This window comes from Lissotriton helveticus, chromosome 12 (assembly GCF_964261635.1).
Source record: "Lissotriton helveticus chromosome 12, aLisHel1.1, whole genome shotgun sequence".
NCBI lineage: Eukaryota > Metazoa > Chordata > Amphibia > Caudata > Salamandridae > Lissotriton > Lissotriton helveticus.
The window spans coordinates 135,699,189-135,711,918 of NC_136073.1; the positions used below are offsets into that span (position 1 = coordinate 135,699,189).

At 46.5% G+C, this 12,730-nt stretch overlaps 2 non-coding genes across 2 annotated transcripts; one reads left to right on the forward strand and one right to left on the reverse strand.

Annotated features, from left to right (window-relative positions):
• The first annotated feature begins 3,492 nt into the window (after window positions 1-3,492).
• TRNAL-AAG (transfer RNA leucine (anticodon AAG)) lies at window positions 3,493-3,574 on the forward strand. The gene has a single exon. It is a non-coding gene; the product is annotated as a tRNA-Leu (tRNA).
• Window positions 3,575-3,842: 268 nt separating this feature from the next.
• On the reverse strand, window positions 3,843-3,924 carry TRNAS-UGA (transfer RNA serine (anticodon UGA)). Its single transcript has one exon. It is a non-coding gene; the product is annotated as a tRNA-Ser (tRNA).
• Between the last annotated feature and the right edge of the window lie 8,806 nt (window positions 3,925-12,730).

The window sequence follows — 12,730 nt, forward strand, 5'->3', positions numbered from 1 at the left end:
TGCGTCGATGAGTGGGGTTGCGTGGATGAGTGGGGTTGCGTGGATGAGTTGCGTTGCGTGTGTGAGTGGCGTTGCGTGTGTGAGTGGCGTTGCATGTGTGAGTGGCATTGCATGTGTGAGTGGCGTTGCGTGTGTGAGTGGCGTTGCGTGTGTGAGTGGCGTTGCGTGTGTGAGTGGCGTTGCGTGTGTGAGTGGCGTTGCGTGTGTGAGTGGCGTTGCGTGTGTGAGTGGCGTTGCGTGTGTGAGTGACGTTGCGTGTGTGAGTGGCGTTGCGTGTGTGAGTGGCGTTGCGTGTGTGAGTGGCGTTGCGTGTGTGAGTGGCATTGCGTGTGTGAGTGGCGTTGCATGTGTGTGGCGTTGCATGTGTGAGTGGCGTTGCATGTGTGAGTGGCGTTGCGTGTGTGAGTGGCGTTGCGTGTGTGAGTGGTGTTGCGTGTGTGAGTGGCGTTGCGTGTGTGAGTGGCGTTGCGTGTGTTAGTGGCGTTGCGTGTGTGAGTGGCGTTGCATGTGTGTGGCGTTGCATGTGTGAGTGGCGTTGCATGGATGAGTGCCGTTGCGTCGATGAGTGGGGTTGCGTGGGTGAGTTGCGTTGCGTGTGTGAGTGGCGTTGCGTGTGTGAGTGGCGTTACATGTGTGAGTGGCGTTGCATGTGTGAGTGGCATTGCATGTGTGAGTGGCGTTGCGTGGATGAGTGGCGTTGCGTGGATGAGTGGGGTTGCATGGATGAGTGGGGTTGCGTGGATGAGTTGCGTTGCGTGTGTGAGTGGCGTTGCATGTGTGAGTGGCGTTGCATGTGTGAGTGGCGTTGCATGTGTGAGTGGCGTTGCGTGTGTGAGTGGCGTTGCGTGTGTGAGTGGCGTTGCGTGTGTGAGTGGCGTTGCGTGTGTGAGTGGCATTGCGTGTGTGAGTGGCGTTGCATGTGTGTGGCGTTGCATGTGTGAGTGGCGTTGCATGTGTGAGTGGCGTTGCGTGTGTGAGTGGCATTACATGTGTGAGTGGCGTTGCATGTGTGAGTGGCATTGCATGTGTGAGTGGCGTTGCGTGGATGGGTGGCGTTGCGTGGATGAGTGGGGTTGCATGGATGAGTGGGGTTGCGTGGATGAGTTGCGTTGCGTGTGTGAGTGGCGTTGCATGTGTGAGTGGCGTTGCATGTGTGAGTGGCGTTGCATGTGTGAGTGGCGTTGCGTGTGTGAGTGGCGTTGCGTGTGTGAGTGGCGTTGCGTGTGTGAGTGGCGTTGCGTGTGTGAGTGGCGTTGCGTGTGTGAGTGGCGTTGCGTGTGTGAGTGGCGTTGCGTGTGTGAGTGGCATTGCGTCGATGAGTGGGGTTGCGTGGATGAGTGGGGTTGCGTGGATGAGTGGGGTTGCGTGGGTGAGTTGCGTTGCGTGTGTGAGTGGCGTTGCGTGTGTGAGTGGCGTTGCATGTGTGAGTGGCGTTGCATGTGTGAGTGGCGTAGCATGTGTGAGTGGCATTGCATGTGTGAGTGGCATTGCGTGTGTGAGTGGCGTTGCGTGTGTGAGTGGCGTTGCGTGTGTGAGTGGGGTTGCGTGGATGAGTGGGGTTGCGTGGATGAGTTGCGTTGCGTGTGTGAGTGGTGTTGTTTGGGTGAGTGGCGTTGCGTGGGTGAGTGTGGTGTTGCGTGGATGATAGCGGGCTTGCGTGGGTGTGAGTGGCGTTGCGTGTCTGTAAGTGTTGCTGTGTGGGTGAAAGTGGCACAGAGCCTTTGATGTGGCCACTTACTGATTAGCATTATTAAAATCTGCATGAAAATGTATTTTATTATTACTATTTATTCTTTGCCAAGCACTCATCACTGATCTGGGCAGCAGTCAAAGTGCATAAATAAAAGTAAGTGAACTCTGATCCTGGGGGATTTTGGTAGATGTTTACGTACAGACATACACAATACAACGCACATACCTTAAATGGAAAATATAAATGCAACTTACCTTTATCTGTCGGGAAAAAAAATTGGGTAGGAAAACTAGTTTGGTTAATGCAATCACTTTAGGCCCCTGCATGCTACAAGCGGGGACGCATTTTTAGTTTGAAGAATGTGATAAGCTGAAGGAGGAGGGGGTGCGAGGGATGAGGGAACACGGCCTGGGGGAAGCTGGCTGGGGAGGGGGAGGAGAAATGCAAGGAAGTTAGGGGAGGAGAAGCCGAGAAGCCGCAGAGCGCACGCTGGGCGAAGCCCTTTGATGTGCTGTGCGGCAAATGGAGGGAGGCTGATGCGCGTTCATGTTTGAACACGTGGTTCACATGAACTGCATGAAAATGCCAGCAAAAAGCTGGTGGTTTCATGAGCATTTTGAGCACTTGAATTCTCGTTCCTCAATGCGCTTGCACGCATTTAAGGTCACGAGACCTAAAAAGTTGGTTTCTGATTCTCCTGTTCTGCTTAGTTCCTTCAGAATGGTGTTCTAACCTCTTTCCTGTTTGAGCCTGTGGGTGTAACGTGGAGTACTCAGAGATAGATCCACGGGGCACCACCTCATATGTAGCCCCCTTCAGCTAGAGGCCAGTATTTGAGTTTTAACCGTTGGCTGCTTCTGCTTTTTTGCGGCAGTGCGGCCGTTTTAAAAAACGGTCGCGGTCGCGTTGGCCATTGGACTACGCCAGCACCAGTGAGGTAGTGCTGCCGTCGGCCAATGGCCGACGGCAGCAGCCAACGGGTTAAGCAGGATAATGTTATATTTTTGAGACTTTTAGTTTCACTTTTACCTTTTCAATGTTAGCTCAAAGAGCAGCACATAAAGTGCACATAAAGTGATGCTGATTAATGTGGAACACATTGTGAAGATGCTTACCATAATAATAATAATAATAATAATAATAATAATAATAATAATAATGTGCCCTTGTGTAACGTAACCGGTGCTCATGTAAAGCGCTCCAATATTTCGGGTCCAGTTCGCACTATATAAATCTGCAACTACAAAAAATGTCACGCAAGACATGACATCACTTGGAAGCTGGGTGGGGCAATAATGCTTATGTCACCAATACTACACAAGTTCCTCGGTTGTGGAACTTGGTGCTTAACTTTTTGAAAGAACTGCTCTTTATGAGCTCATGACCTAACAAAATATCCCAGTACTATGGACAACTGCTTAGAAAATGATCAATTCACGTTGACATATTTAGAGTAGATGTTTCTACATTGGTTTATAAATGTAATTTCTCACAGAGTAGTGTTTTTTCCCAGTAAATACTGTAGACTCAAATGGCCGGGAGAAGAGTTCGGCAGCGTGTGAATAACACACAGATAATCTTCCGGCTTTACTGTTCTCTAGTCACCCGCCCTCTTTCTCGCCAAGGAGTCACCTCTATTCCTCCCCTTTAATTTTTAAAGGTGTCGTTTGCAGTGGTTTAATAAGTCTTCGTTCTGCATTCATTTACCGTGCAATTACCTAAAGTCCTACACCACATTGACTGATGCAGAAGTCAGATCGATTTCTTCTCCTAAAAGTGACATCGAAGGCAATGTGGAAGGTAGCGTGGCCGAGCGGTCTAAGGCGCTGGATTAAGGCTCCAGTCTCTCCGGAGGCGTGGGTTCGAATCCCACCGCTGCCATCACAATGTTTTTGTTATGTATTCGCTCTCGTGCTTAAATGTCCCCGATTTAAGTTATACTCCTCTTTAAATGAACTTTTCTCAACATAAAGTGCCATACTGTTGTCGATGTGGATTCCAGGAAGTAGTCCGATTTTTCCATCGGATGTTTTGTATTGCAAACATTCCAAATAAATATTGTAGGGAAGCCACTCGTTATGTTAGTAAATATTGTTATCTGTGATTATTATTAACTAATGATTGTTAGTTTAAAAAAAAAATGGAGATCCGTAGTCGGCAGGATTCGAACCTGCGCGGGGAGACCCCAATGGATTTCAAGTCCATCGCCTTAACCGCTCGGCCACGACTACTTCCTGTACATAATCAGAAGTTAACCGCTTCTTACACAGAAGTGCAGCACAAGCGGCGCATAGTATCAGTGTACAGATGTTTTCAGTAACATTTCTAACCGTGTAAAAGGGGCGTGTCTCTATACATTTCTTTGCAACAACCAAATTCGGCTTTGCGTTAGTTCCTAAGGACTTCTCCAAACATACGTTTAGGCTGCACTCCATGAAAAGGATACTGGTTCATGCCGGTGACCACGTGACAATCACCAGCCTGTCACAGATCTTTGTGGAACAGGAACAGCAGGACAGCGGACAGGCATAGGCCAACAGCATATGTGAAACAAGTGTTTACAAAGCCTCATCCAAGAAGCATTGGCAAGGCCAATAGGTCTCGCCTATGTGGGATCTATTAACTTTGGTTGAACATAGTGTAATAGAGTGGAGGGGCATTATGTAGAGTGGCATTGAGTAGAAGGGCACTGTGTGGCAAGGAGTAACAGTGTGTTGCATGGAGTTGAGGCATTATGTAGAGAGCGATTGTTTTGAGTAGAGTGACATTGTGTGTAGTGGATTAGAGTGACATTGCGGGGAGTCCCGGGCGTGCAGTGGCATTGTGGGAGTTGAAAGATGTGGATTTATGCGTGGGCGGTAGTGTAGTGGCACTGTGTGGCATGAAATGGCATCGCGTTGTGGGGAGTGGCACTGAGTGGAGGCACTGAGTGGAGTGGGGTGAAGTGGCATTTTGTGGCATTGTGTGGAGTGAAGAGGCATTGTGCAGAGTGCTTTGAAATTGTGCCAAGTGGAATTGTATGGTGTAACCTGGAGTGAAGTGGAAATGTGTGACATGGTGTGGAGTGAATTTGTGTGGTGTAGAATGGAGTGGACCTGTGTGACATTGTGTGGCATAGATTAGATTTGTGCGGAGTGGACGTGGGTGGCATTGTGTGGAGCTGAATTGTGTGGAATGACTTGACATTATATGGCATTGTGTGATAGGGAGATTTGTGAAATTGCGTGACATGAAGTGGAATGGTGCAGAGTGGAAATGAGTGTCATTGTGTGGAAGTATACAGCATTGTATAGTGTGAAGTGGCATTGTATGGAGATCAGTGAAATTGTTTGTAGTTAAATTGTGTGGCCTATGCCCTAAAGTGCTAGGGCTATGGATCTCAAACCTGGAGATCTGGGTTTGAGTCTTGGCAATGACACTCAACATCCTTGAATCTGGTCAAATCACATAATCTTCTGTGTTTAACAAAAATGAATGTATAGTTGTGTAACATAACTGGTGTTCATGTGTAGCGCTCTGATACATTCGGGTTAAGTTTGTGCTATATAAAACTCTGGGGAAAAAATGCTGGAGTGGAGTGGCACTGTATGGAATTGGGTTGAATAGAATTGTGTGGCAAGGAATGACTGGGGCGGAACGTCATGGAGGAAAATTATGTGCAGTGGAATTGAAATGTGTGGCATGGAGTAGAATTCTGTGGAGAAGTAAGTTGTGGATTAGAGTGGAACTCTGCCATTTGGTAGCGTGGACTGGTGTTGTGTGGAATGCAATTTTGTGGCATGGATTGGAAATGTGTGGCATGGTGTAGAGCTTAATTCTGTGGCATCGAATTGTGAGGCATTATGTGGATTGGAATTATGTGGAGTGGACTTGTGTGTCATTATGTGACATGGAGTGCAATTGTGTAGAGTAGAGTGGAATTATGTTGTATTCAGTGCTTAATTTGTGCTGGTGCTTTCCGGTACTTAGCACCAGCACTTTCTCATCAGGGCCGGGTCTACACTCTACACCCATCTCCTGCACTTGGTGGTCACATAATGGATATTGGTTGCAATGATGTATTTAATTCAGTTGACCTTAGTGCAGCCGGGGAGTATTGTTCTCGTGACCATCTCTATCTCGAGTGAGTGTCGGTGGGCGGTCCACGGGACACTGATTCATTGGGCTTGATTTTGGTTCTGCAGGGGCTGTGCGGCAGCAGGCAACGTGTGCAGATTCTTTTCAAATTGCCATGCCCCAGCATACCCACATGCGTGCATGCACCCCACAGCGAGTCATCCGTTAGTTTAACAGTTACTAGCAGCAGCAGAAGGCCCGCTTAACGGAACCAGTCAGTGCAGTTTGTGTCCTGGCCGGCCACCACGAGTACAGGTAAATTAATTAAGTGCTGAGTTAAGTAGTAGCCAGTGGTCGTAATCGATGCATTGCCAATAATATGCCATTATCACCATGCCAAAGTAATGCTTTTTTGGGAGCGGCGTGGAGGCGTGAGCGTGACAATCATCGAAATTCGGAAGTCATGCATTTCAGCTAATATTACTGTTCAGTACCACGTGTGCACTTGAAATGCTGATAAGGCATCAAAGCTATTTTCGTGAACCACATTATTGTGTCTATTTTTTCAGTTCACGCTTTGGTATTTAATTATTGTGCTGTGTAAGTTTTGAGGGTAGGCAAGGCAAGGATATAACCTGCCAAATGACCACAGTGCGACGGTAGCTCCGGCTCCACAAAATTTGATGATCGTGAATAATGATCATGCAGATTGCAGTGCCTGGCCTGGCGGCTGGCGCCGGCCGTACACTTAGTTATAACAAGATATTGGCAGGCCTGGCCGGGGTTAAGTTAAATGCCCTGCCTCCGCCCTGCCAGCCCCTGTGAAGTATGTATCCTCCCCTGCTTCTGAGTACTGGTCTAAATAAATCCGTGCAGGTTGGCTGGCAAAAATCGGGCTCGTCTGACTGTGTCTCACTCTCGCAGTGTTGGAATTCCCGTTCTGTGCTCGTCTCGGGGATAGCAGCACAACTAAGCCGTAAGTAAAATTAAAAGCAGGTAGCTAAATGGAACTCTGCTCTCGTGGGTTTAGGATTACTTCAACTTCTAACCCCGCCCCTGGCCTCTGCACGCATGGTCTTGTAGAACGTAAGTAGTAAACTACTAGTCCCATAATGCTTGATGATGTTGTCAATAAGAAACAGGCTGGAATAGCAAGTTGACGGTTAATCGATACGTTATATGTACCATTATTCCAAAGAATACCTTGGCTTGGTCACATGAAATGCATGTCAGGTATAGAGGTTGAATGACTTGATTCTTTGGTGCACTGGTGCTGGGAAGAGAAGGAAACACCATCTTGAACTGGCAAAGGATTTTAACTTTTATTGGGATGCCCAGTGCCCTCCTAGTACCACGCCATGACACAGTGTTGTTATGCACCTAGTTACTTGGTATTTTATCTCAGGATTAGCCTGTCAAACAGAGAAGAATGGAAATTATACTGCAAATCATAACATAAAGTATACATAAGAACTTGTAAAGTGCACGTTCACAGCGACGGGTATCTTGGAGCTGAACAACAGATCAGTATAGTTACCCAACTCAATGGTACTCATTTTATAGACCTCAGAAAGGTGAAAGGCAAGGGGACCTGCCAGGATTTAAACCTGTGACCACACAGACAGGAAATTAGAACCTCTAACTGTGGGTGAGGACGGCCATGGCTAACAGAGTAAGTGGGTGGAGTCAGAGAAAACTAGGTGGGGCCTCCTACAAACATTTGAGCACCTGAACTTCAGATTTTACAAATTAAGCACTGGATTGTGTGTCATGGGGTGGAAATGTGTGAAGTGGAATTGTGTGGTATGGATTGGAGTGCAGAGGAGTGGCACTGTGTGGAGTGGAATGGACTTGTTTGGAATTGTGTGTAGTGGAGTGAAGCTGAATTGTGTGGCATGGAGCATAACTATGTGGCATTGTGAGGTGTGGAACCGTATGGTGTGAAGTGGATTTGTGTGGCATGGAGTGGAATTGGTTTGCCCTGTGTGGCGTGGAGTGGAATTGTGTGGCACAGTGTGGTGTGGAGTGTAGTTGTATGGCACTGTATGGAGTGGAAGAGGGTGATGTGGAATAGAGTGGACTGGTTTGAAGCAAATTGGAGTGGCATTGTATGGAGTGGAATTGTATGGCATTGTGTGGATTGGAGTTGGATTGTGCGGCATAAGAGACAAAAATGGGCGGCAAAAGCACTGCTTTGCACATTTACCAACTATATTCCTATACAAGCATATAACACATGCACGGCTCCCACAGAAATAGGCAGCAATGCAGATGCACCTTGGAAGCCTGCAAGTCTATCTTCAGTACCTGCAGCTGGAGCTCGGATGAAAGCGGCTCCAAATCGGTCCATTTACCCCCACTACCCCATGTAGCAGGCTATGCCCACAGGTGACAGGGGAGTGAGTGTCGTGGCAGATGGGGTTCTCCTAAAATATCTTAACCAACTACATAGAGTTCCCTGTTAGCACCGCAAAGGGGACAATGAAACACTATGATAAAGAAAGTACGTGAATAAGTGCATATGATGGAGGAAATGTCTGTAGTGCAAAGAAGGTCCCCGTAGTGCTTAATGTTTGTAGATGGGGAGCAACTGCATTTGTTTTTGTAACCTGGAACTTTCGTATCATCACAACTTAACCTACAGCAAGCAAGAGGTAGAAAAGTAGGCCTAGGCAGTAAACTCCGCTCCGTTCGTGATGTTTGCGGAGGTTTTCGCACTCCGCGTTGCTAGCGGAGTTCCCAAAAACTCGTAGAACCAGTGTTTTTTCCTCGCTCGTGTTTGCCAACAGTAAATTGGTGAACACGAGTGAGGAAAATCCAACGCGAGACTGCTTCTCAGCAAAATTTCACAATGCGGGTGGTCGCAGATGGTCGCTACAGCTTGTATTGAGAAACCTTCTGTTCGCAGTGAGAAAGCTGCCGGTCAAGTAGAACTTCTAATCGAGCAGCAGAAAGAAGTAGCACCTTTCTACGCTGCTTGTGATGCTATTCACACTGATTTTACAGTGCAGAACAAACACTTGACAGTACAAATCAGCACGAACTGTGCAAGGTAACACACTCCACCACTTGAGGAACCCTTCATAGCTTGGCAGAGTATTTTTGTCACTTCACGGAGTTCCTTCCACCCAGTCCTACAGAAAAGGGAGAATAAAGAAGCAAGATAAAGATAGTTAAGCAGTTGCAAAAGCATTACGAAGGATTGGTCGTGGAATCAGTACCTGGCGGCAGCCTTTTTGTTCAACGACCCCGACATTGGGCACAGCCAATGAGAGCTCCATGAAAATCTTCTGAATCTAGCATTCCTCCTTTATTTCTAGGCAAAATGGAGAAGAGGTGAAAGAGGGATGTGGCGTTGTGGACAGGGCTGCTGACTTGCAACTTGGGGAACCAAGTTCGAGTTTCTGTGTCAGCTCAACATCTTGTGACTCTTGGAAATCACTCAGGGCCTGATTTAGATCTTGGGGGACAGGTTACTCCAACACAACGGTGAGAAATATCCTGTCGGGTGAAATACAAATCCCATTATATCCTATGGGATTTATTATTTTGGTGGACGGGATATCCATCACCATTGTAACGGAGTAATCCATCAGCCAAGTTCTAAATCAGGCCCTTAATCTCCCAAGTATCTAAAAATATGAATGTGCACTTATAATATAACTGGTGACCATGTAAAGTACACCAATACCCTGGAGTTGGGTTGAGTTCGTACGATGATAAAAATACACAAGAAAAAAAAAAAGATATAGTACCACAAAGTGAGTTGGGTACTAATTCAAGTTAATCAATCTGTGGTTGGTCTGTGTGCAAGAGACAGAAAAGGGAGTGATGAGGGGCACACTCTGAACAATTTGGAGGCAGCAAAGAAGAGTGGGACTGATACCAACATGTTAAGCGATGGGCATTCTGCAAGATCTTTATTGCAAACAATAGCCCACCTCCTACCCAGGACAGCACATATGCTGTCCGCAGTGAGTCCTAAAAACGCAAGTGCAGTACAAAACAAACCTCGATATGCAGTATATTACCCCTCAAGTGCAGAAAGTTTTACAAAATGTACTATACATGTGTGAATGCTGTTAGAACAGATACGAAAATGTGGACAATCCAATTCAAAATGGATGGAGTAAGGGGGAACTAAAGAGAAGCAAAGGAAAGACCATGCAAACCCAGCACACCTACAGAAGTGTAAGCCAAGCTCAATTCACAAAGGTTACATCCAAAACTACTCATGACATGCTGCAGGCTAATTACACCTTAAGTTACATCAGATTAGCAGTAAGTCACACAACAGGAACCAAATGGATTAACGCACAAACCAATGGAGGCTAATATTAATATTACCACAAAGAAGGTAGAAACAATGAACTAACTTATGAATGATACCACAGTTCAGTGCCATCCTAAGGATTTTTAGGGTCCCAGGCCTGACTAAACTTGCGGTCCTTAATTCAGAACAACTTTTCAATTGTTGCACATTATGAGCAAAGTCAAGCCCTCTTACAGCCAAACAATATTTATTATAGGTTAAACTTTCAGCAGATGTATGTTAACCATATCACAGCGGAAATACTGGCCTTTAGTAATTTTCAGTCCCAAAAAAGAACACTGTGTCATGAAGATAAATGGAAGTGGGGTAAGAATTATAAATCTATACTTCCCTTTTGTTAGAACTGGGGGTCTTTAGTTGGCAATGGTATACAGCTTTTTTCAAATAGGGACCCTTGCTTCTAGTCAGGGAAAGAGGATTAGACTCCTGGATAACCCCTGCTCACCACCTTGGTTCCCCCTTGGTAGCTTGGCATGAGCAGACAGGCTTATCTCAGAGGCAGTGTGTTAACAGCAGATTGCGTGAGAGAGACACCACCACCCCTGCCACACAGGAACAGGAGCCAGAGAAGAGTATGGAGGAGGTATCCTGCTCCACTGCAGGGGGTTCAGTGAACATACAGTGATGCACATGATCATAATCTGGAAGTCACTGGAGAGCCTGGAACCTCTTGGCTCTCCTCTCTTTGACCTTTTGGGTGCAAGCACTCAGTACATGGTAACTCTCCAGGCTACCCTTCCAGAGGTCCCTCTTATCAGACATACTGTTTGCTGGCACCTCTATTTCCTCCCACTATGTCTCAGGGCACACACCCTGCGCTTGGCACCTCTTTCGTCCTTCATCCCTCCACATGCACCACTGTGTGAGCAGAAAGTGCCTGGCATCTCTCTGGATCGCCCTCAATACACTTTTTGCCTTCGCCCTGCACCTGCTGCATGTTTCCGCTGCTATTTTGGTGTGCACTGAGTTTTATTTCTCTACGCCTTTGGTCCGTTTGTCTGCTTTTGCCCATGATCTGCGGGGTTTGTATGAGGCTAAGTTTTTCTGTATGACTGCCTGTGTGCACTCTGTATGTGCAATGCTTGTTTGCCTGCAACCTTAGACCACTGGTTGATAAGCCTCCCAAGGAGTGGCAATCCTCCCTCAGCCTTCCTCCAAAGATTGACTTCTTTCCATGTCAGTTAGTTTCATATCCTCCATGCACAGTCTGCCATGCGCAGCCTGGGATGGAGGCAAGGAATCTCTACCTGTCCCTTAAAGATGCTCTGAGTACAGCTATGGGTCAGGTGAGACTTGACAGATGCGAAGACAAAAGATAAGGGGAAGAGGTGTGGCGCAGTGGCCAGGGCGGCTGACTCCGGAACACGGGGCTCACGGTTTGATCGCAGGCAGCAAGTTAGCCAGCACCATGTGACTCCGGCCCATAGCTCGCTTAATCTTCCAGACGGCCCCCAGAGCCTTGACACTTAGAGGTAATTGTTTGCGCTTTACAAATACCAGATGATTATTATTATTATAAGTAGTAACAGTATAAGTTGTACCACCCAGGACAATGTGCTGCATGGCAAAACTCAAGGTTCCAAAGGCGAGACCTATTGGCTATGCCAATGCTTGTTTTTTTTAATGTTTTTTCTTTACATGAGATCCAGCAAACATCTAAAGCTGTCACACGAAATTGAGCATCTAAACATTCCCACCAGGTGTGCTCCCATGTATTCTCTGCCTGAGTAGCCGTGGCAGATAGAGGTGCTCCTGGAGAACCATGATGTCCACAGATTTCTGTGCTGACTCCTGTAGGGTTTTGTAAATCGTCAATCACCAATGCGAACAAATCTTGATGTTTATTAAGCCTCAGAGTGGGAGGGACAAACGTGTCACCTCAAGAGGGCAGCGAATGGAGAAACAGAAGCAAAGGATGGGAAATTGCGAGAGAGTGAGGAAAAAAGACAGAAACATAAAAATAGAGAAAGAAAGAAGAAGCTAGATTCAGTGAAAGAGAAATATGGACACAGAGAGTGAAAGAGCACGACGGGGAGAGAGAGAAAGGGATCGAGTGATAGAGATATTGCCAAAGAGACGGAGAAAAAGACGGACAGAGAGCTAGAGGGAGAGCACGAGAAACGGGGCAGGGGAAGATGGACAGATAGAAAATAGATAAGCAGACAGTAAAATACACAGACAGCTAAATAGATTAACTTTATTCAGAGTGATCATGAAGGGTGGGGCGGAGTAGCCCAGGCTGCTTCTCCTCTGATGAAGAGTTCTCTCGGTAGCTCAGTGCCTTAGGACCGCGTCACCGCTCTAATGTGTATAATCACTATAATCAGCTTTATGAGTTTGTTACTTTTGTTACAAAAAGGGGTACAGTTGTGTAAGAGAAGGGGCATAGGTAGTTAAAAATCAGCGAGTTTACTGCAGTGCCTTAAAAACTCACAGTAAAAACTCCAGTACGTGGCATGAAGTGAGGCATTTCGGAAATGGCTCCGAAAACGAATTTGAAGGAATTATGTAATGCAACTAGTAAATATTTCTGAGAAACAGCAAGTATAAATATATAGTTCGCATTAATATTAAAATTGTAAGGCAATTCCTAACACTCACAAATAAGCAAATAAATAAACATACAAAAATGTTTGAAAATAAGCATC